The sequence below is a fragment of the Anas acuta genome, chromosome 8 (assembly GCF_963932015.1).
Source record: "Anas acuta chromosome 8, bAnaAcu1.1, whole genome shotgun sequence".
Taxonomy (NCBI): Eukaryota; Metazoa; Chordata; class Aves; order Anseriformes; family Anatidae; genus Anas; species Anas acuta.
The window spans coordinates 769,180-793,519 of NC_088986.1; the positions used below are offsets into that span (position 1 = coordinate 769,180).

At 44.7% G+C, this 24,340-nt stretch overlaps 1 protein-coding gene and 1 long non-coding RNA gene across 5 annotated transcripts in view; one reads left to right on the forward strand and one right to left on the reverse strand.

Annotated features, from left to right (window-relative positions):
* The window catches only part of NEGR1 (neuronal growth regulator 1), a 260,822-nt gene that overhangs the window by 35,831 nt on the left and 200,651 nt on the right, over positions 1–24,340 (forward strand). The gene's annotated exons all lie outside the window — the stretch shown is intronic.
* Positions 14,122–15,813, reverse strand: LOC137860510 (uncharacterized). Its single transcript, XR_011098972.1, has 2 exons — positions 15,426–15,813; positions 14,122–14,992 (listed from the first exon to the last, which is right to left on the reverse strand). It is a non-coding gene; the product is annotated as an uncharacterized lncRNA (long non-coding RNA).

Genomic DNA, 24,340 nt, shown 5'->3' on the forward strand with positions numbered 1-24,340 from the left:
CTCATCATTAGGGTGAGACCTCATTCCTTTTCAGTTGCTTTTTCATGTTAATTTTGATGGCTTTCATTGGGAAGATTCAGTTATTTTATTCCTGCTCCATTACAAAATGAAACAATGGTGCAAGCTAAATAGTATTAGGAAAAAATAAGGTGTGGGGAATTGACTGTGATTGCACAGTGGTGGAATAAAACCATATTTTATTGGAAAAATAATAAGTATGGATTGGCACTGCCGTATGGAGCAGGCTGGTCTTATTAAAGCAATCTAACTACATATATAAAAAGGGCAAGTATTTGCTGAAATGCTGCAAAGAGGAACTGGGTCTGTATTGTCCATCACTGGGAAAATGCAATTTTTATGTTTAATCTAAATTCCCTTTCTCACTCGGAAAAGTTGTTAGTATTCCTTGGAAGCTTTATTGATCTAGGAACTCTGCCTAGAGCTGAAAACTGTCTGAGCTGCTTCCACAAGCGGGTTTTGTAAGGGACAGTTGAAGCAGGGACGTTGGCTCCGGTTGAACCCTGGCAGCCCCGGTACAGATCTTCCTTCACTTCTGTGTTTGCTCTCCTCTTCGTCTCGTGCTGGGGTGAGGGATGAACGTAATAAATGGTGGCAATCAGTAGAGGAAAAAGTTTCCTACGAGTAGGGAAGAATTGAATCTGCTGAGCTGCAGAGTTTGGATTTTTCTTCTTTCAACAAAGATTTTGCTTGTCTGTCATTGGTGTTGTGCAGCCCCGCAATGGTTCCTCTCTTCAGCCCCTGCGGCTCCTTCCTCCTCCTCCTCCTCTTCCTCCTCCTTCTCCTCCTCCCACCCAGCAGAGCGGCCGTCGAGCAGCCGGAGGGGTGGCTGCAGGCCAGGACGTGGCCGCGCTGTGCTCCTCGCCTCCCAGCCAGGGATGAGGGCAGGTTTTTTGAAGCTCCTGTAGGCTTCCCGTCTTTGGGAGCCCCACGGCTCCATTCGCTGGGGCTGTCACACAGCAGGATCAGCAGGCAGGGGGCCGTGTGGGCAGGCGGACAGCATCCCTTCACGTGGCAGTGAGGAGGAAAGGCCGGTGCCTGCAAGCACCGCTGCCCACGTAGCGCAAATAATGTTAACTATCCATTTTGCAGAAGCAACATTTCTTTTTAAAGGACTCGCGGTTTTTAAATTACAGGGGAGCTGTCACCACGAACAGCCGATGCCGGTTAACGTGTGCTCAGCCTCCCTGTGGCGCGGGCACCGCGGCCCCTCCTTCGGGTGCAGAGTTCAGCCGCGTTTCGGGGGGCTGCTGTCATCCAGAACACAGGCTTCCAGCCCGCCGTCCATTTGTCTCAAATCAAGCAAAAAGTGTTTGAGCAGTGGCTGGTTACGGGGAAGCCGTCCTCAAATAACCAGAGTGTGGGGGCTGGCAGTCGGGCCGAGGCTGGGGGCACCGTAACAGGAGCCGTGTGCGGGGTCCCCGGGGAGCTGCACGGCCCGGCCACGCTGCTCGCTGCCGCAGTGACAGCGGCTTGGCCATGAGGCTGCCGTTCGGGCACTTTGCCTGATCCCCTCGCTATAAAATGCAAGTTTTTAAAGGCTAGCCTACTTGCCAACTGTTAATTATTGAAAATAAAGTATAACTGCCTTTAGGTTATTGACTAAGCCACTAATTATTAATTTAGTCGCTGTTGAAACAACGTCCTTTAAATAAGTGCTGGTTTGGATGTATTCAATAAATTATTGTCCTTTACTGAAAGGTATTATTAATCTCCCATCACCGTTTAAATGTTTGAATTTGCAATGAGCCGTTCCTGATATTCAAGATATTATTCACTTTGTTAAATCTTAAAGCAGGATTTTCTGATGTGAATACCTAATGTATGTATTTATCAATACTTCTGTAGCACTTGGCACCACAGAATAAAAGCTTATTGCTGCGTATCCTCCACATATCCTTCACAAATCCATGACTCTGTCTTTTTCTAATTAAGTTGGAGAGAAATAGAGAATGCAGACCAAAAAAATAAATAAAAAATCAGCCCTTGAGAGAGTCATCCTCTAAGAGTGTGTGAAAGCAGAAAGGGAAGTTTGACAGAGAGGACTCAAACTTATTAGGCAGATACTGAAATAAATCAAGACATCCTTCTTGACACAAGAGGCTTTCTGCAGTGTGAAACAGTCAGACGTAAGGACTCAATCTATCAAGTATTGGTGATGGAGTTCAGATACAGTGCATGGCAAGCGAAAACACAACACGGTGATGGACCTGGGTGCCTACAAGCTAAGATTTCCAATCCAGGCTTGCACTGGATCCTCTCTAAATCATACTCAGTGTTTAGATTTAATGGAGGGTATTTTGTCCTTTTAACTTCTGCGTGTCTAAGGAGTGTAGGCATTTTCTGTCCTTGCTACACTGTTTGTACTATTCGCGACTATCCAGAAAGTGAATGACCTGCTCCATCTACCTGGATTTTACCTCTGTGAGAGGCATACGCCAGCTAATATAAAGAAAGACTGATCTTCGATCTAAAAATGGTATTATATTGACCCAGATGGGGAAGGATCTGGCAATGTGGCAGTTAAAATCTTGCACTAGATGTAGAGGAATTTCTGTGTAGCTTCTGTGTAGCATGCAACTATTTTCCGTGGAGTTATTGGTGTGTTGCTTTTGAGGATCTGGCCCTTCGTAAGTTTGATGATGACACTAAGAGTATAATAACTAAAATATAATGGCTTATTCCTTCAGTGTAACAGACTGAGGAGATTTTTAAAACTATAATAACTCTCTTTACAGAATGTATTGTTTTCTATAAAGTAACTTCTTAATGTGTTTTCATGCTCTGTATTTTTAATTCTTGATTCTTGAACTGGAAGTTAAATTCTGATGTTGATCTGGTGTTAAAATACTTGATACCTCTTACCCATCAGACACTTTGCTAGACAAGGTGTGAGTGGTATGCCATTGCCTCAGAACCAGTTTTCACTCTACATCTTGATCAAAGTTACGTTTTCTTATTTGCACAGGCTCTGATAAAAGTGAATTTAGAACTACTCAATGCTTAGATAGTTTCCAAAGGTCCACCAAATTTCTCACGTTGGAGTAAAATACAATGTATATGCTTTGAAGTATTCTATTTAACACCACAAAAAAAAAAAAAAAATCTGAACAATTTGCAATGATCAAGCAGCTCACTCAAATGAGACCTAAAATTTTCCAAATAGAGCCTCAGAAAATTCTGTGCTTTTAATCCAGCTCCCTTTCTTTCCAGTTGCTTTTAAACACGGTTAGTGCAAAGATTTTTCTATTCCAATCACTTAAACTCCCATCTTTAATGGAGAGAGCTCAGCCAGGATCCTTTTTTCATTATGCATTCCTTTAAAAAAATAATAAATTGCTTTTTCTTTCCAAGACAACGTGTCAGTTACAAACTCGTGGTATCTTTCCAGGTTGAAAGGCTTGTTCCTCATGACAGGTGTCAGGATCACTGGTGATGCAAATTAATATTAAAGAACAATAAATGAGTGGCAGAGGAAATCTTCAAAATCTTCTCCACCTAAGACACTCAGCTGTGGACCTTTAATGCCCATAAAATATGAATTGCAGCTAGGCAAATTATTGAAGGATTCAGAGCATTGATATGTGAAGAGCACGAGAAGATCCAGCTGACAGGCTCTTAGAAAACCAACCAAAGCGTTTTAGATGCCACTTGGGCGTATAAATAGCTTCCATACAAGAGTGGTACTTGGGTAGTTCGGTGTAAGGATCAAAATTGCAGTCATTATTATTCAGGTTTTATTTATTACTCATAATTCATAGCTAAATTATTTTACAAGTACATGTCTCTAAATACTACTGTTTGAAAATACAACTTTTATCATAGAAAACAGGGGTGTGTACTTGGGGCTGAAAGTGAACAGAGAAAACTTCTCCGATCACCTAGGGAAACCTAGCGTTTTGAGAATGTTTCTGTTCCCCAGGTCATCTTTAGTGTCATTTTTGGCCCTGAGCACTGCGTGTCCACCCCTCTGGCGGGGTGGTGCCCGGGGCTGCGCAGGGTCGAGGCGCTCCGTCAGGCCCCGCGCCTGCTCGGCCTCGCCAGCCCCAGGGACGGTGCTCCCAGGAGCAGCTGCTTTCCCTGCAGGAGACGCTTCCTGTGCCCAAAATGTTCCCTCATGTGAGATGCCTGACGCGTTACTGCTCCGGGTGTAATAAATACACAGGGGAATCAGGCTGTAGGTACGCGCAGATCATAAACATGACCGTACGCCACTCTCCACAACAAGGGAGAGACAACACAGAAGAAAGGGCTCCGTACAGGAGGCTGTGTCTGTGCTGAACCCCTGGGCTCCACTGAGGTTCCCAAGCTTTTCCCAGGGCACACGGAAGGCAGGAGCTGCTCGCAGGGCAGCCGCAGAGCAGGAGCAGGCCCACCTCAGCCCGGCGCCTCGCTGGGCCGCGGGGCCTGCACAGCGCCCGCACAGCCAGGCGGCGGCACAGCTCTCTCTTTTCCCCAGGCAGACTTCTCCACGTCAGGAACGGAGATATGTCCATGGGAATCCACACTTAGGGTGTCTTCAAGACACGCAAATAACCAACCTTCGGAGAGGCGGCTGTGCATCGTGTTTAAAAGGAGGCTGTCCAAATGCATCCACGAAGGCAGTTGTTAGGGATTCTTTAGGTTGATTCATCCTTTGTTACGAGGCACTGGCTTTTTATGGTCCCATTCACCTTTTCTGCAGTGAATCCTTAATTATAACCTTGGTGTCACTGGGAAAATGTGTAATTGTCTGAGTATTGGTTCTAGCAATTTACTTTTTTTGGAGTCTTCGCTGCTATAAAATGCAGTATTATGAAATAGCACAGGAAAGCTTAGTGTAAGTAATTTTTTAGGATCGATAAGTGCATACACGTATGCAGCTGCAGATACGTCTGAGGGGCTGTGTGCCACAGCCATCATTTATACCGAGACTCCGGTCAGACGTGCAGGGTTTGTTATCTCTGCTCTCATTGTTGAACTGCTCGTGCTTTCTGTAGAAAATAAATTTATTGACATCTTAGTCTGTATTGATTAAAGCCCAGCTCTTCTTTGGGCATGAATTTTCCTGTTTTTTAACATGAAAATGCTATGGATAGCAAGCTGAAGCAGAGGAAGGACACCTCGCACATTGACAGGCCCACAGCTGGCATGCGTGCAGGTCTTCATTCAGCTCACATTGCACAGGTGAGACCAATATCTAATAGATAAAGGGAAGGGTCCCAGCCTGCTGGCATGCTCTGTAACTTGTTGTGGCTATTCCCATAGCCAATTTTCAATAACTCAGTTTTTACACAGGATACCTGTGAGCATTCTGCTTAGTTTTCCCTTATATATTTTTAATAGGATGACTCCTGAATTGCTTCTGGTCAATAACCCCTTTACATTGTTGGCTATCTTTTATACATGATACAGTGAATTAAACATGGAGAAAAAATCTTTTGAAATACAGTTTCTATACATGCTTCTCAAACATATCGGTTTAATGAGACAAAGTAAGATAAAGTAAAGTAAAATATAAAGCAAAATAAAATAAAATCTCCCTGAAGGGGACTGCTTTGTTTTTGTGGAAGTTCAACATAAATATTTATACAACCAATCCCAAATATTAAGGAAAGTAAAAAAGTAAAAATCACTACTGTTCACCATAGACCTAACCCTACTTTCTTTAGCAATATCAACTTGCCTTTATTTCATAACTGTTTGACTAAGTGACCAGAAAAATTAATGATAGGAAATGCTTGCTCTTTAGCACGCACTTTACGTAAGAACAAAATCGTAGTGGCTGGACTGTATGTTGTTTTGGCAATAGTAAAGACCACGTTGGTGAAGGAAGGGCTGCTGTTGTTGGGTTATCTTCTCATTCTCCTGCCTTCGTGTGCCTATGTGCTGGGAAGTCAGTATCTCATGTATTCGATGCACACAGGGCAAGCAATTGTGTGGTCAGAAAGGCTTCCAAAAGCCTTCTTAGTCCCAAAGGACTTCTTAGTCCTGCCTGTTTATCACACATCTTCCTATAGAAATGATTTTTTTTCTCATCCTTATATATTACTTGCACCTTATTTAATGAACTTGAGATCTGGGTGGTGAGAGGAGAGAGATGGGGATGTTTTATAAGCGCCTCTGCTTCTGCAGGAAGCTTGCATTCCCAGCCGGGCAGTGAGCATCTCACCAGGGCATTCGCACAGCTCCTGCCCAGACTTCAGCCAGAGGCGGAGATGTTCGGTCTCTGCAGCTTTCCTGCAGGGTCCTCTTCTGAGCGCTACGTTTGTGTTCAGGTTTGAGAAGACGAGAGCCTAATGTCCATTCCCTTTCTGCACTGGACAGACCCTTCAAAATGACACTGAAATTCTTCCTGATGTGATGGCCTCGTATTTCATTACATATGCAAATCAGGTAATTACTTGCTGGTATGCAACCGCATGCACATTTTTTGCATGGATAATTCAGAAAATTGTGCCTCAGGTGTTAAATGTTAATCTTTTTCCACACATGCCACTCAATTATTTATTTTAATGCACTTTTTTCACATGCACATCTATGTCTGCCTTGACACAAGCAAAAAATTACATCCCTTGAAAATTCAACACTGTGTTAGAAGATAATTGCAGTTTCCCATAGGAGAGAAGAATAGTTCTTTTTTTTTTTTTTGATCCATAGTTTATTTTGTAGTGGGAATAAGCTCTTTGTAGAATATTTGCAATAAAAAGCTTTGAGATTGATTAAATGCCTTAGGTTCCTCTTGGCCATTAATCAAACTTGGCAGCCATTTATTGCTTTGAACAGTGCAAGGCAGGAGAGATAATCCTTTAAATATAATAAGTCCCTTCAATATAATGAAGTATAAATACTAGCATGGTGATGTAAAAGTTATATCTTTTAGTAATGACATAGTAATAATATATTACTCATAACTGATGCTCCTAATTTCTAAATTTCTGACAAGCACAAGCAGTTTATCATTTATGTGGGGAAAAAAAAAATTACCTAGAAAGAATTTACCTTTTTAACTTCTAGATAGTAAACAAGCAAACAAACAAAACAACAAACTGGATAAAAGGGAGAGGAAAATGATAATCTGCTAGGATGAGGCTCCCCTCCACACGCCCCCAGCACAGAGCTTTTATCCAGATCCGTGCAAATATTCTTAGGACATTATTTCCCTCGCCAGTTGCAGAGAACAGCCCTTTATTTTAAGTATTGCAGAACTTTTGGGATTAGTCATCATTTCCTTTCTAAGTGCAGCACAGCAGCAGGCTGGGTGCTGGCCCTTTGGCTGTGGCCACCATCCGTGGTCCCACACGCGCCAGGTGCCGAGCACCACGCGGTGATCCCGGAGTGACAAGCAGTGCTGGGACTCCTGGGGACACCAGCTGTTTGTATCGCATCGCACTGCCTTGTTTGTGAGATGCTACGAGGTGTTTAGAAGTATTTGTGAGGTTGCCTGACAGACACATGTCAATGCAGACACCCCAGAAGCTGCCCCCTGGCCGGGTGCCCCCAGATCCCTGAGCAGGGTCTCGCCTCCCCATGCCAACTGCCCCAGCTTTGCTGGTCTCATTTTCATTGCAGACAGCAGATCTTTCTGGAATGTGCACCAGAATTTACTGTGAGCTAGAGCCTTGGGTTTTCTAGGACACTTGCTTACCCTAAATATTTTTCCTTTCTAGTCTCCGTCTGTTTGCGGATAGACCCAATTAGTCAGATTTCAATCAGCACTGAGCTCTCGGCCTCAGGTTTAATGAAGGCTTGCTTTGAAGCTGCTACGTCTGAGGCTCAGGCGGCTGCTGCTCCCCGTTGCCTGCTTGCGAGAGCTGTGCACATCGCTGCAGACAAGTTCTGGTTTTCTGTCGTGTTTTACCTGACGCCAGAAGTGCCCGTTTCATCAGGCAATGGGTCAAGGCCTGGAGTCTTGGTGCTGGAGATGGGACCCAGAAGGGGACGTCAGGTCCTCCAGTGGAGTTCGAGCAAGGGGTAGGTCTTGCTCTAACCCAACACAGATTGCCCACAAGAACAACGTCATCTGTTTCTGGATGCCAAAAGCATCCTTTTTCTGCAGCGGTGACCTCTGGTTTGGCACAGCTGGGTGGGGAGGTCTCAATGAGACGGGCACGGCTGCTGCCGAAGGGCTGACCCCTCCAGGGGCCTGGGGCTGCGGGGGCTGCAGTAGCAGGGCTCAGGGCTCAGGGCTCCAGCAGAACCTGCCCTAGCTGTGGTCTCCGCTCATCGAACTCAGGTTTGCAAACCCCAGTGATGCCCCCAAATGCTACGTGAGGACCTGTCCTCCCTTTACACACGCTGTTCTGAAGACTTTATACCTGGAGTTCTGCTGATTTTCATTTTTATTATTTTTCATCTCCTTATCTTGGTTTGTGCTTCTATGGATAATTATGTTTTACATTCTTCTACTCTGAAGAGTGCCTAAAAATACAAAATCTACCCACTTTGCAAGCATCCTTCGATGCTTAGGCGCAGAAGATCCCAGAGGACAGCGCATCTTTCTGTTCATGTTATTACAGACGTGCACATTCCCTTTTTCTGATTAGGGGAGCTTCTGCCCTCATAAATCCCCTGGAGCCCACAGGAGGGCACGGCGTTCCCCCAGCTGTATTTCACCACTGACCCCTGGGAGTGCAAACCAAAGCAAGTGACAAGAAGGAAGATGCGGGGATCCATTTCACATCACTTCTGTCAAAACGCACGGGGCTAATTGCCCGCGGTGGTTAGCAGTGCCAGCAGAAGGGAGCTCTGGGGGAGCTGCAGGTGGAGGCAGCGCCGAGCGGCTGTCACGTCCAGGCACAGGAGGAGCTCTGCTTTGGTAGCTGCGCCCATCGCAGGGCAAAGTGACTTACAGAGCGCGGATCTAGCAGCTCCACCCGAGAGACACCCCTCTGCATCCGCCCAAGCGAGGCCCCTCACCTTGCTGCGTGCCATTCGTGGTGCTTTGTGTCGCGGATCTGTTCTTCTCCTGTTGTATTTAGTCCTGCCTTTAGTTTTGGGGATGGTCACAGCCATGGTTATTTATCCCTGGCAGCAGAGCATCACTGACTCCAGGGCCAGTCCCTGCAGTGGGGTCAGCGCAGAGGCATTCGGAGACAAGAGGGAGTGTTTGACTTGATGCTTTCTTTAAACATTTATAACATTACCAAGTTTGAAGTTTAGATATAGAAAAGATACTGGTTCCGAGTCCAGAAAACACACAGGATGCCTTAGAGGTTATTTGTCAGAAATTAACGTCATCAACTGGAATGAGCGACATTGGCATAATCTCTCTGGTTTTATTTCAGAGCTTCAGTGTAAAGCCTTACTTCCATATAAATTTATTATTTACCTTTGTTGATGGAGACCTTGTCTCAAGTTATTTATCATATATATCATGTGTGATTATATTTCAACTTCAAATTATTACTGGCAGATATGTCTATTTTCTGGCACCTCTCTTTATTACACTTTGTGCTGGGCAATTCATTTTTCCTGATCAAGTCAGGGTGTCAGACATACAGGTCCCATGATTTATTACTCTGCTTCCATACTATTTGTCTTGAGTATCCAGCTGTTCTCCAGCTGTTATTTTAGCACGTGTCTTACCTTTGGAAGGTTTGAGCTTACTGTAAAACCTCTAATGTAACTCATCTTCATAATCCAGTGTGATTATATTACGTGTGGTAATCATTGCTGGTAATCTTCTTGCTCTTCTAATTATTTTTTTTGAGTATTTTTATATCCTATAGCTAATTAATAATTTTCGTTGCTCTATGTAGATTAAACATCAAAGGAAACTGTGATTTTTGTTCAGGTAGTTCAGAGGTCAAAGCAAACAGAACTTCTGCAGCAGTGCGTTTAAGCACGTACTCTGTGTTCATTTGTATGGTCAGCAGCGAGCACAAAGGCTGCCCTGAGAGAAATGATGCTCTTACATAGCACTAGAGCCTGTAGCAGTTCAACAGCAGCTGTTTAAGGACATGTTAATTGTTACGAGCATTATCAGATATGTTTATTTTAGTAAGAGTACTTAATGTGGGTTATAATTTTAAAATTTGACTATATCTTTAATTGGTGACTTTAATTCAACCTGTGATATAGTCAAGGAAATTTTTCCATAAGACGAAGGATGTTTTACCCCTATCAAAGTTTTTTACTATTTCTGATTACATTATTTTATATCCTGTCAAGTGCTGCCTAATTTGTGTCTTCAGTGAAAACATTGCATCAAACTAACCACAGATACAAGGTGTTCTGCCATGTTTGATTGAAAAATTAGTTTGTTTTTTTGTTAGGTTGGCCCCATGGTAGTGTTTGTTGGTGGATTTTCTTTTTTCTTTTTTTTTTCTTTTTTTTTTTCTTTCTTTTTTTCTTTTCTTTTCAGGATGAGGGGTTCACTTTATGCAATACAGGAAAAAAACTTTTACAGTGAGGGTGCTCAGACACTGGAAGGAGCTGCCCGGGTTGTGGTAGCTCCATTGCTGCAGGTATTCAAACCCAGCTGGACGTGGACTCTCCCAACAACTCCTTTACAGAAACTTGGCTCTTTCAGCAGTCAGACACCGACCTCAGAGCCTGCTGACCCTGGGGGCAGAGGGCACAGCTTCAGGGTGCGCCCAGCCTTTAGTCTAGGAGGATGGGGTGAGAGCGCTGGAGCTGGTTACCAATATCCCAGAGTCCTCAATAAAACGTGGTGTTGGCTAAGGCTCGTTTTGCTGTGCTCGGTCTGTCCCTGGCACGTTCTGTAGAACAGACACACATGGACCTAAAGTTCATTTTGTCTGCTGAGGACGGAACGATTTAAGGATTTTGGTGTTGCATGATTGGTTGTGGAAAGAAGGGATGTATGTAAAGTTGGCTGTTCGTTTCCATAACAGTAATGCTAATTATTTTCAGCTGTGCAGTCTTTAAGAAACAGAAACAAAGTTTTTTGGAGAGGTTTAGGACTTGCTGAGTGCAGAGGGGCTGCAGTGGTGTGCGGCCGGGCTGTGGGAGGGCTGCAGCTCCTCGTCTCCGGGAGGTCCGAGGCTGCCCACCGAGGCGGTGGGGACAAAGCGAGCTGGGCACTGCCCTGCTTGGTGCTGCTGGTCCTTGAGCACACCGCTGCTTCACTTACATTTTGGGAAATGAGGCCAAACTCAAATTTCTTCCATTTCCTATTAGTAAATGGCTACCGTGTCCCTTTTCACACGCCGAGCAGAACTCCTCATATTTAACTAAGGTGTTTTCTGTAGCCTGTCTGCTCAAAGTTGCTGTTGTTTTAGAACATTTCCTTGGGAATATTTCTTAGTGAGAGGTTTGTTTCTGCAGCTGGCACCCAGTCGGTACCTGTAACTCCCCCCCATGGCACAAGCAGTCGGCGATGGGGGGGCAGCGGGGCCCAGCCCACGGCACTGCCCAGCACTGTGCCAGCACCGGCACACGGGCGTGCAAGGGCAGGTCCCTATCCCGTGTGTTTGCACACCCATCTGTCAGAACGGTGGTCACCCGGTACAACAGGGAGCTGAGGAGCTGTAGGTATGCGTGAAGGCTTCCAGGAAGTTTGACAAATAGAGAAAGGTGCATATTTGTGTCTTCCTCACAAATTAGAAATAATTTCCCGTTTGTAAAGAAGTAATTTATTACACCGCTCGTGTTAAATTAGTAGGTGGGCCAGACTCTACTCTAATGTTAATGAATTATTTTGGTGCCGTGATGCTTAATATTGAGTCTGGATACTGCCCAATATTTCACGTTGTGTTTTTCCTTTACCTCGAAGTATAAGGGAAATACATTATGTGGAAGCAATCTTGTTTTACCAGATTGGAACTGACTCGTGAATTAAACTTAGAAGAGGAATCTTTCTTGTGTTTTAATTATACAAAGACAGTGCGTCTGCAGTGCTGTCACATTGTGTTCCCTGAAATGACTTGTCTGGATTGCCATTTTGCTAAATCGGAGGTAATTGAGCAGGGATTATCCACGGCACTGGAAACATAGCCATTGCCTTTGTTAAGCCAGCTCCACAAAGACTTTTTTTGTGAACAAGCATAAAGTTTTTTAAAGGGCCTGGGACTAAAATGCACAGCCCCTCTGCCAAATGTTCATACTGCACATTTGTGAGTGTGCGTGCAAAGGCCAGTTCTTTACAAATAGGGTCCGGAGGGATTGTTAACAGCAGATGAAGGTTTCTGTGTATTCACCAGCTCTGGGATTTCCCATTTGCCAACACTAGAAGAGCCCTGTATTATAAATGAGAACAGCTTGCCGAGAGCTGTGGTTTCATGTTCTCTGAGAACAGATGAAGTCAACATGTTCCGATAAATTTGCAATGAAATGTAAGAGTGGGTTTACTTCCAGTGGAATGCATCTTCCACGCTGAGAGGAGGCTGGTTTTAATTATTGCTTCCTTACTGAAGTGCTTTGTAAATGTGGTTTTGTGAGGTTCTTTGCGAGAACTTCTAGACATCTCAGAAAGGATTTTGAAATGCTTTTCTGGGGTGACAGCATTAGGAAGTTGGCAAAAAGGTGAACCTGTGTTCACAATAGCCAGCCAGTTTCTCTATTTTGAGGAAAATTAAATAAAAACTATATAATTAAATCATTCCCTCATTCCCTACTTCCCCGTGCTGGGACTGTTTGCGTGTGGCAGCATCTCCAAAGATGGGATCAAAGGTCTGTGGAACAGGAGTCCTTCCTGGGAGAAAACACAGCCCTGGTGACACAGCCATGGAGCGGAGAGGGGAGGGCAGGACAGGACAGGACAGGGCAGGGCAGGAGATGTATTCCAGGCGTGTTTTCAGGTCCACGGAGGGCTCTGGCACAGCTCCGCTTTCTGCTGCGGCCTCTCCAAGAGGGTGATGTGGATCTCCGATGGGACGGGCAGCGTTCAATCAGTTCCATCTGAGTTCTTATTTCACAGCACAAATGTGTCCTGAAAAGGCTTTCAAACAGCACCTGGCACATCATTTAAATGATGCCGCAGGGAATATGCAAGCAAAACTGGGTGTAAATTTAGGTAAACTGTTGTCTCTGGGGTAAATCTGTGGGACTTGTGTTGGTTTGCCAGGCTAAGGACTTTACGTGCAGCGTGTGAGAAGTGAGACCGCAGTACACGAAGGAAATTCTACACAAAGAATTCAAAATAAATTTGTATTTTCAGGCTGAAGAAATAAGGTCTGTTGAGTTAAATACATCTGTTATTTGCCAAGTGCACAGTAAGAATGTAAAATTTTTACGGACAGTTACGTGCAAGATTTGTGTAACTGGAGTCAGTACTTTACATAGCAGTTGAAATCAGCAGCCAACCTAGTGGCAGTGCGGAGAAGAAAACCACCTGGAAGCAGAGACAGGCAATGCTTGGTTTCTTTCAGAATTCAGGTCTGGACTCCAAAATAAATGTTGGGACCCAGGTACGGCCCAGCACCGAGCTGCTCCCAGCCTGGCACCCACCTTCGGGGAAGAGGGAGAGAGGGAAAAGGGAGAGTTTCCTGCAATTCCTACCAAAAAGTGCAGTGCCAATTTATATTCATATTTATAATGCTTATTAATTGTCCAGTTTATAACCCAATTTGCAAATCTCACTGGAATGGTCAACTTAATTAATCAGGTTACAGCTGCTGTGCGCTGAGAAAGATTAAAAAGGGAGGGACAGAGAGGGGAAGAAAAGGAACAGAAGGATAGGATAGGATAGGATAGGATAGGATAGGATAGGATAGGATAGGATAGGATAGGATAGGATAGGATAGGATAGGATAGGATAGGATAGGATAGGATAGGATAGGGCAGGGCTTTCAAGTGTGCTGCCACAGGTACGGGTACGGCACGTTTGTGTCCTGCTGTGCAGCCCTGGGGAGCCAGGGCTGCGGAGGATGCTCAGAGGAGTAGCAGGATCTTACTGCAAGACCTCCAAAAAAGGCTTCCTGAATGATCGTCCGTCCCAGTGAGAAGCAGATACTCATACCTGTATAATTAATTAAATAATTATAAGTATTTGGGGCAAAATATTGTCTTTCCTTTTGTCTCTGACTACCTAAAAATGAGAGCATGGTGCGCTCTAACTAATACTGCCGAATTACTGCCAGCCGGTACGCTCCGTGTGCTGGCTAATTCGGCAGCCTGTGTCCGTGAGAGCTGCACTGCCTTTCTACATCAGGCTGTTGGGCTCCTCAGTCTCAAAAACTTTTGCATGCTGGCAGGAACAAGCTATTAGGTTTATCACCGGCTTTCTGCCATAATGCTAAAAGTGACACCTACAATAGCAGAAAATACACGTCTCTCAGACATGCTATTTAATTCCAGCCGTTCCCTTCTGACTTCTGGGTATTACACAGATGGTTATCCTTTGCTTGGTGCGTTAGAAAAGGGCTTTCCACAGGCTTGCTCACCCGGAGCGCGCGTGGCAGCCCCTGATGGCAAAGCACGGCTCCTTCAAGGACTTCGTATTTATCTGCCGAGGCCTGAAATGGAAGTGCCTTTAGCCTTTTTTTGTAGATATTGTGGCTTTTGACCCCTAATGGCCTTTCTCCTTGTCACGTAAGGTTGTTCTATTTCAAGGAGGGCTCCAAGCCCTGCATATGGCACGTCCGAGGGAGCACCCTACACGTGTGGTGCCAGCCTCCCGATGGATGACCTCGGGGCGCTGTGCACCATCTGCATCTCCTCAGCACACCGATGGAGACCTCTCCGCTCAGCATTCAGGATACCTGGTGCTGTGCTGCTGCTCCCTTCTCACCCCCCTTGCACAGGGTTTCTGTGCTCTGGGCAGGTTTCAGAGCTGCTGATGGGGCGCGTAGCATTCGTGGGGCCATTTGTGGGGTGCAAAGACAAAATCAGTGATTGAACATAGGCACGTAGAGGAGTAGGATTTAAGAGAAATAGTGTTGTATTCATTTTCAAAGTGTCTCTGACGACTTGCTTTGGAGACACTTCCCAACAGCCGCACGTGCTGCTTTGCTCGGCCTGTCTGTGCGGCGGCTGCCACGCTGCGCTCCTCCTGCGGGGAAACGGCACCTGCCCGGCCTGCACCGAGCTCCTGAAAGGCACGATTCAGGAAAAGATATGGTGCCGTGCTGTACAACTTGCATTTTCAGTATTCAGAGAACTTAAAGAATTTGTTTCTTCCTGTGAACTATGGAATATGCGACTGCTGAAATATCCCAGCAGGGCCTCCTTAGGCTTTGCTGCGGAAATTGCAGTAAAAGTAAACAGAAACAGAGAAAGAGACAGGCAGAAAAAATATTTCCATGAAGCTGATGTGGAGCTTTTCCAATTTTCATTCTGTTAGAAGTATGTAAAAATTGAGTGTTAGATATAAAAAAAAAAAAAAAAGATTTTTTAATTATCAATTTTCAAACACCTCTGGGTGCATTATGTGGGTTTCAGCCATACTTATTAAAAGACACAGCTTTGGTGTTTATGAACCTTTTGTAGTTTAGCTTCATTTTTCAGAGGAGAATACAACAAACCCGGTATGCTCAGTGTGTGTCTGGCTTAGAGGGGGTTTGTGTCCTCTGTGCTGTTGGCCTGGTAAATCCGTCCTGGTCACTGCTGAGGTTTTGGTTTCCACACCACACTGCTTGTGGTTGCTGAAGGATGTGGGGATGGTTTCTCATCTCCAAATTTAGCTACAATATTGCAGTCACCTGGGAGGCGCATTAAATGGGGCTGTGCTGGGACCCAAAGTTCAGGAGCTCCTCAGAAGAAACTTGCTTGGAGAGGTACATGAGATATGGTTTTCTCTGGTACTGTACAAAGTGGGAAAAAAATGGTATTGAGCAACAAAACCCAGCAATAGTAAAGTCAGCAAAGTTTATTATATCTGTTGCTTCCATAGCAGTCAAAGCCTTGCTTGCATACAAGCAGTATATTCAGGGCGTAAAGAGCGTGCCCTGACAGGGATACGGTGGCTACAAAAATACGGAGTGTATTTGATTAGGGTAAAATTTATTGCTCTGGTTCCACAAATGGTGTCCCTGCACACATGCAGAGGTGGTAAAGAATCAGTTTAAAATCCAAGGGAAGGGAAAGGAGCCTGGGGCAGGCTGTGGCAAGCCTCCCTGGGGGCTGGCACCTCCCCGTGCCCACCAAGCCAGCCGCTGCCCTCCCTCTGGTCACCATGCCCTCACTGAGGGGTCACCCGCACTGTCCCGGCTCTGTGTCTGTTCTGTTTGTGGAGGGAATTTTAATAAAACACAATTCTGTGTGGGTCGTGGTGACCGCTGGTATTTATTGCAGTAGGAAAGAAAAGATTCCCGTGAAAATGTGAAAAATGTCTTCAACACAGCGTATCCCAAAGCTTTCTGAGGAGAAAAATCCCATTTTTATGATAGTTTAATTGTTCGCAAACTGGCTGTTTGTGACGAGGTAATTCAGCACCCAGAATGAGTAATGGGCGCGAATTGCCGAGCAGGCAGAGCAGTTATTTGCCATGGTTACACCGGGAGATGCAGAAAGGTGCAATTATTCTGAGAGGTGCTGCAGATCCTGTTTACTTTTTATTCTTACCATCTTTCCAATGTGCTTTTTCTGTCTTCATACAAACAAAAAACAATTAGGCGTATTTATCCAATTTTGGTGCACAGCGCCTGTAATTAAAAGCCTGCTCGTGGCCTGGGGGCTGGCGGCGGTGGCAGGGGTGGGCCGGGGCTGGGAGGAGAAGCTGGCGGCCCCGTAGTGGCGAAGGTGGAAGCTGGAAACACCTCTGGGTGGGTCGGGGCCGCCGGCTGTGCCCAGGGGGACTCAGGCCAGGACGTGTGGGTGCAGTGCTCCGCCTGCTCTCGCCTCACCGCGGGTGCCGGTTCCCCTGAAGGCCACAAAGCTGAGGGCCGGAGGAGCCTCTGGGGCCGTGGCTGGGAGCACGCCCTGGGAAATGTCCAAGGACGTGCATCTTGGCACACCCGGACCACCTCAACTCAAAAGCAGCAGAACTGATCAGTTCCCAGGTGCTGCTGTAGTGTCAGCAACATCCATCTTTGCTCGGACACTTCCACAAGGCCTCCTGAGCCCTGGGCACCTCCAGCATCCATCCGGGTGTGTTGCCCGGGCCTCCTTTTCCCCTGTCCTTCTCCAGGGCAGCTTACTGCCTGCTGCTGGAGGCAGTGCCGCTTCTGGCCCTCGCACCCCCAGCTTGTGAGCGTCCCACCACCCCTCGGAGCTGCCCCAAGGGAGGCAGGGTGAGGATGGGGCCCAGCACAAACCCTCCCGGCCAGCACGGCACAGCACCAGGCCGGAGCAGCGCGGTGTGCTCTGTGCCACCACACGCACAGCCTTCCTCCCGGCCTCCAGCTGCCTCTGCCTCGTGCCCTTGTTTAGCAGGCATGGCTTTGATCAGTCCCGCTAAATGCACAGAGCTACAGGGATATTTGGGGTTTGATCAGTCTCACTAAGCACACAGAAATAAAAGGATGCTTTCTCCTTGAAAGAATTATTTTTCACGTCGTAGGAGCAGGTTAGTGGAGGAATTTCAAAGGAGTTGCTCTCCCGGGTGCCCCTTCTCGCTTGTTCGGAGCCTGTTCCAGTCAGCGGAGCGGGGAAAAGGAAGATGGATTTGTCATGAAAATACAAACTCTTGGTTACCGCCTTCAGTGCACGGGCAGGTGATGGCTAACCCGAAATTCAGCGCTGCGCTGTCCTGTGCTTGTCAGAGGCTCCATTCCTGTTCCATAGGCTGTTCCCTTACAAAATGCTTTGAGACAGAATTAAGTAAAATAATAGAATGTGTTGTGACTTCTGCTGCTCTTTCATCTTTCAGAGGTTTTGTTTTAATATTTAACAATATTTTAATATTTAATACAACTGGAGCTTCTATATAAGCTTGTTACTCCAGACCCTCTGGTGTGACGCTAGGAAGCTGCCCAGCCACGGGATTATTAAAACACTTGATGTACGGCTGTTTGGCTGCTCGGAAATACTCCTCTCTGCGAACAGAGCAAGCCAGGCCCCATCAGGTGTCTGCTCTGGCTTTACAAAGTTCCTCTGACAGCCACCCTGAAAACAGCTCCTGTGAGCAGGGGTCGGTGGCACTGCCTCTCGGTCAGCGATGGCATACGCTGCCAGCATCCCTGTCACAGCTCTAGCTGCATGCGGCTGTTCTCTTCCCATGAAATCGTGACTTGTCCTTCCAAGTGTTTTCTGAGCTTCCTGGAAAAAAGCTCAGACCTGTGTAGAGTTTTATGATTCTTTATTCCTTAAAAGAATTGAAATAAATAAAGCACCACCACTCCAAACAAGCAACTTTAAATGCATGAGTTGGTAGTGGTGTTGTAGTTGTGTTACTCTGGGTGTTCCCTGATGGAACGTGGCTCTGCAGTACCAACCTGTGCTCAGATTAGGAGAAGACAATCTCCAGCCTGCAGTTCTGTGATGGTGAATTTATGGGTGAAAGTGGCTACACATCCAAGAAATGGATCAAAATCTTTTCATCTTTATCTGTGCAGTTTTCTCTCTCAGTGTATGTTCATGCCGATAGGCGTGGTTTGGGGGGCTGTGGGTTTTATGGAGATGATTGCAAACCAGCAATTAACACTCCTGCTGACTGCTTTTCTCCTTGCTAGTGACATTGTATTTTGTAAGGCTGTGCAGACACAGTGAGAAAATAAAATTTCTCAAATAAAAGCAAATAACAAACTCAGCCCAGATTTTGTGAAGTCTCTATTCCACAAATACTCTCACATTTTTGTTTCATTGCTGCATTTAGGTCATTGAGGTGTTGAATATTTCTTCAGCTATTTGTTTGAAACACAGCACGTCTTGGCAGGAAATACATTTTGACGTCCATAATCTCTGTTCTTCTACCCCCAATACCGTAAGCCAAGAAAAACTCTGACCAGCCTTCAGCCACACTAGCAGATGATGCAAGGTGCAGAGCGAAGCAAGAGAGCTTCGGTCTTCTCACTCAGTGCACTCCAGGCTGCTTCTGTCTTTTTTCCCACCGAGGAGCTCCGTGAGTTTCCTTTCCAGCTGCTCCACTGATTTCCTCATTTCCCTTTTTCTATTTTGTTCTCAGAAGCAGCAGGGAGGAGTGAGCAATCACTGCTTCTGAGATATGCTTTCTAAAAATTTCACCGTCAGGACTTAGGGTATGTTTTTTGGTCTTATTATTTTATGTTTGAAGAAAACAGAAGATAGCCAATAGCCAGCGTGAGCTGACGATCACACCCCATCATTGCATGCCCCATCAATAGAGCCTTCGAAAGAATTACATAGTGAAATTTTCACCCTGGATGTATGTGCATCACTGCTTACTGAAATTGAGTTTGAGTGCTTGAGCACATTTCTACTTTTTACCGTGATAGAGCACATTTGAAAATGTGATAGAAACTCTTCAGGCCTGTTACAGTATATAAAAGATGCATTTTTCTCCCATGCCAGACCATCTTTGATTTTTTTGTAGCCAGTCTAATAAGTATTATCTAATAAGTATTATCTAATAAGTATATCTAATAAGTATTTTTTCTTCACGTTAATTAATAGCTTGTCTTGTGCTAGTTGAACTCACTGTTCATAGTGGTGTTGGTCTTTGCAATGCCTCAGATCCAGCATTAGGAAAGTCATAATCCATATGACTATAATTTACTATGAGAAAACACGGGACTCATCTCTATCTGACGTTCTCAGGCTTAACTCCTTCTATAGATTAAACATAAATTAAATTCCCTAGGTATGGAAATTAAAGAAAACTATAAACAGTCATTATTTAAAATACATTTATAACAGCTGTAATTGAAACGCAGGCAGGGTAACAAAAGGGAGTTGTGTTTGCTGTTGTGCTTTGCTCTGTGAAGAGGAGGTGTGCGGTACTGCAACAGCCGCCCCGAGCTCACCAACATGCTCTGAGCTCAGATCCTGGTACCGGCACTTTCCTGGCTTACCGTCTGCGTGCACATACAGACACATGCACAGTGTGCTCTTTGAATACACGTACATGTTCACACGTGTATATGAACATGGATAACACACGTATGATGCAGCTTTTAAGAAGTATCGGAGCCCGTTGCAGTAAAGGGGGCAGCTCTGCGGGTGCTGCTGCCCGCAGGCTCTGGTGGGAAGCAGCAGCAGCAGCAGCAGCACGTGTCCCCCCCAGCCAGAGCTGCTGTAGTGCCCATGCTGGAAGCTGAGCTCAGCACTTGCTCGTTTCGCTGCCCACACGGCACTAAGTTGGTTGCTTCCAATCCCAGCACTGGCTGGTTCTCCAGACAGTGCCCTGTACCCGGCCGGCAGGCTCGCAATACCGGACGACTGCATGCACATCCAGGGAGATGTCTGCTGGTGGCCTGCAGGCAACTGGTTGTATCCAGCCTCAGAGAAAGAATAAAAGAGTTCCTCCCCATCCATTTTGGAAAAACGGCCTGCAGACTGAGGAGGTCCCAAGTGCTGGTGCTGCTGGGGGTAAGCTCACCGTGATGTGCCGGTGGCTGTGCCAAGCCTGCTCGGGGTGTGTGGCACCTTCACAGGTCTGCAAACCTTCCCTCTGATTGGAAGAACTGTTTTCAAGATGTGAAAAGCTCCTTATGAATCCTTACAGTTTGGGTAGAATTTCCCTTACTTTGTATGTCTTACTGGTTTTAATTTTGGTAAGTTATTCTTTGTGGAAATAACAGTTATTAATGATTCTCCTGTAAGTTTTTGGCACAGATGGAGTTTGGGAATGGCTCCGGCCCACTGCTTTCAGAAGCCACTGCATATTCTCTTGGCTTCTCTTCTCCCAAGTACAAAATGGTTTTCCTACTTCTCTTGTAAAGAGCTGTTCTTAAATCACCCTTCCAGTCAATTAAATTCATTAATTAAAAAAAGATAAAGATCAGTGAGTAAAGGCTGAGCTAATATATGCTTAATGCATTGTTATATCATGCTTTGTCGAACATACTAGTAATTGCTCATTTAATTTATTCATTTCAGCATTACTGATTTAAGTGTCTTTCTGGACTTTTTGGACTCAGCTGTCATTTTTTTATGTCTGCTGGTTGCATATCAAAATGTCAGTTTGTTATGCTCAATACATTATCTACGACTTCAGTTTCCTTAAACCCTCTAATTGATATGACAGTTTTCACAAAGTTTACTCGTAATCTGAGAATTATTTCAATCCTAATATGAAAAGGCAGCTCTGTTTGCCTGGAGGTTTTATTTGTATGTCACCTTTGCATAATTGCAATGTCATGGGGACTGTTCCTCTCCCAGCTGCCTCACTTCTCAAAGCGTTATTGAAGATAGTCACAGCCTTTATAATATAAGGTCAAGTTGTGCGGTCCTTCATGTGACTTCTCCTGGCATGTCATATCAAGTCATTTGCTTCTTTTGCTTGTTATTTGTGTGCAAAGAAACATGAATTAACATATTGCAAAATAACCTGGTAGTCTTCAGCAGCCCCTGCTGCATCCAGAGAAGCTATTAAATCTCAAGGGCTCTCTATATGTTTGGCCATCCGAGGGAAAAATTGAAAGTTTCATAAATGGTGTGAATTCTCATGAAACCAGAAAGCAAACTGAATTGCACAGGCATCTGTTGAATAATAATGATTTGAAAAAATTTAATTAAAATATATAAATTGAGGAAATATTTGCCTACTGCTCAAAGAAGAATGTACCTGGCTGAATGCAGAGTTAGTACAAATCTGATCCTGTCTTGAGGCATCATCCAGCAGAAGCCTAGGCAACAACAAAAGACTTTACCTAAAATGTTAAAATAATTATTCTTACATGAGAGAAAAAAATAGATGAAATATTCAATAACATGTCAATTTCTTAAAGGTCTTGAGACAAATTGATCATTCTGAGGTTTTCTAAAAAGGATTTGATTATAAACTTTCAGCAATAGTCCATGGTAACTTGTGTGTGCATGTGTGTGTGTATATACATACAGAAACATATACACATATTGTATTTTTCTGTCAGTGGATCAGGAAGGCTGGATGGGCTGTGCACAGGAAGGATTGCTGCAAATGTCACTGTGCTGAGCTGGAGACAATGCAGAGAATGTCAGCGCTTCCCTGCGCACGGGCTGGCTCCAGAACACTTCCCTTGTCAGTGTCCTGAGAATATTCAGTATTTTCTAAGTCTCCTTTCTCCAGGTCATTAATGAAGATTAAAAAACAAGTCTTCACATAGCATCCCCTTTGACAAAACAACTGATTCTTTCAATCGTTTCTTACCGCCCAGGGTCCTAATCGTTTTTGCTCTCCTCTGGGTTCTTTCGAGTTCCTTCTCCTTGGAGCTGATGGGGCTGCAGCAGCGCAGGCAGGCGCTGGCTCTCGTCAGCCAGCTGCAGCTGCGGGGTGGGCACGAGCAGCAGCAAAAAAAAACACATCTGCCCACAGGCTGTTTGGTCAGAAATTAAAGGCTTGATTTGAGAATAACAATGTGATTGAAACATATTGGCCTTTTGTATAACGAGGACTCAGGTTATCATAGTGTCTTTGCCTTCTCTTACGATACATGCTCGTGCTATGTATAGGACCGAAAATCAGCTGGAGCTTTTCCTCTCACTCACAGGTAGCTGGGAGTACAGAGTAACAGCAAAAAGTTAGGCTGGCTCTTTGTTAATTTGCGGTGGAAATGGGAATCACACCAAACTGCACGGTGGTTCACAAGAGAAACCAGGAACAACCTCCACGTTTGTCCTACTGACAAGTGCTCTGACACTTTCTTGACATAATTTTGGGGTTTGTGTGAATGTGTCCCAGCCCCTTTCCTGCAGGGAGAAGAGGGCTCAGCTTGGTCAATGCTATTTAGAGAGTGAGCACAAGTGAAGGGCAGGGAATGAGAAGAGAGCACCAGATGCAGGAATAAGCTCAAGTATAGTTAAATGGCAGTTATAAAGAAGATCCTCGTATCTCATCTTCGTTTCTATTAACCTGTGCATCTATTAAGGCCGGGTTGGATGAGGCTTTGAGCAGCCTGGGCCCATGGAAGGTGCCCCTGCCCATGGCAGGGGGTTGGAACTGGATGAGTTTTGAGGTCCCTTCCCACACAAACCATTCTGTGATTTTATGACTGTAAATCTATTTTTTTTTTCTTCTGTAGTTTATGTGGTCTGTATCTATGGCCTTACATTATTATCTAGACACTGATTTTAGCCTATGTACTTATCTGTCTGAGATTCTTGTGTAGCTGTATGAAGCTGTGAATCAGCCTTCAAACTACCTGATATTCAGTCACAGGCTAAATATTTTAATATTTTAAACTAATTAACTATTGAATAAGGGATATTTTTTTTAATAGCAAATATTGGTGGCTTATTCATTCTTTAATTTTGTCAAAGTACAAACAAGTCTGGATAAAACAGTTACCAATGAAGATGCATACAAGGAACAGTTTGGAAATCTGTTGATTTTGCTAAAATGCCATGTGCCTAGTCTATTGTTCCTTGTAATCCTGTTCAGCTTTCATGAGAAACTATGAGCTGAGCTATCTTATTTTGGATATTTACTGATGAATAAATACTTTGTTTGCAACTGGTAATGGCAGCAATCAGGAGAGAAATGGTGGTTCAGTGCTGAAGATACTATCTCAAAAATAAGTTCACATGCATATAATGGAAAAACAAGAACATTCATATTAAAAGTAGACTTTGGCAGCAAGAGAAGTACTTGAAATAAGCTTAACCTTGGGCTACTCTGCTTAAGAGTCTCATGTTTTGTAGAGACTGTTAGAGATCAGCAATCTGTGCTGATGAGAGAAGGCACAAGTCAACATCCTCCTCTCTTGATCAGCACTATCTCCAGCTCCATGCATGGGCAAAAATAGGGATAGCACCAGATGTTACGAGGCAGTATTTTTTTGAAGGTAGAATCACTCTAGGGAAGGTAAAGTAGCTATATGTCAACATTTTATTTCTTTACTCCTAATGTATATGAAGTCCTTTTCCTCTTATCGCTGTACCTTGTTTCTCTTGTCAGTCGGGCGTCACCTCACTGGTGGCAAAAGGTTGGCAAACCCCCGGCACCCACAGAGCTGGCTCACAGCACAGTGCAGCAGCAGCTGCAAGAGTCTATGAACTGAAGAATTTGAACAGAATAATTACTTGTGTTTTTACCAGTTCTTGTAATAAATATATTCTTATGATGTCAGGTTATGCAGAAAAATAAATTTCATCTGAAATGAAAATTATAGAGGAAATCTGATGAAAAGGAACAGGCAAGAAAGGGTCACAGGCATATCTAAAAATGTGTTGTTCCATGTGTCCCGTTGGTTGGCCTCCAGTAAGCTTCATGTTCAGAAATTCTTTTTTTCTTTGAAATTTTCACTTTGAAGTGTTTTTTTTTTTTTTTTATCAACAAATTTATTTTTGAAACAAAATAGTAAGACTAGTGTAAGTGGTATGACTAATAGAGGTCAGAGTACTTTAATAAAACCATGTGGGATGGCAATATGCATAACAGAAA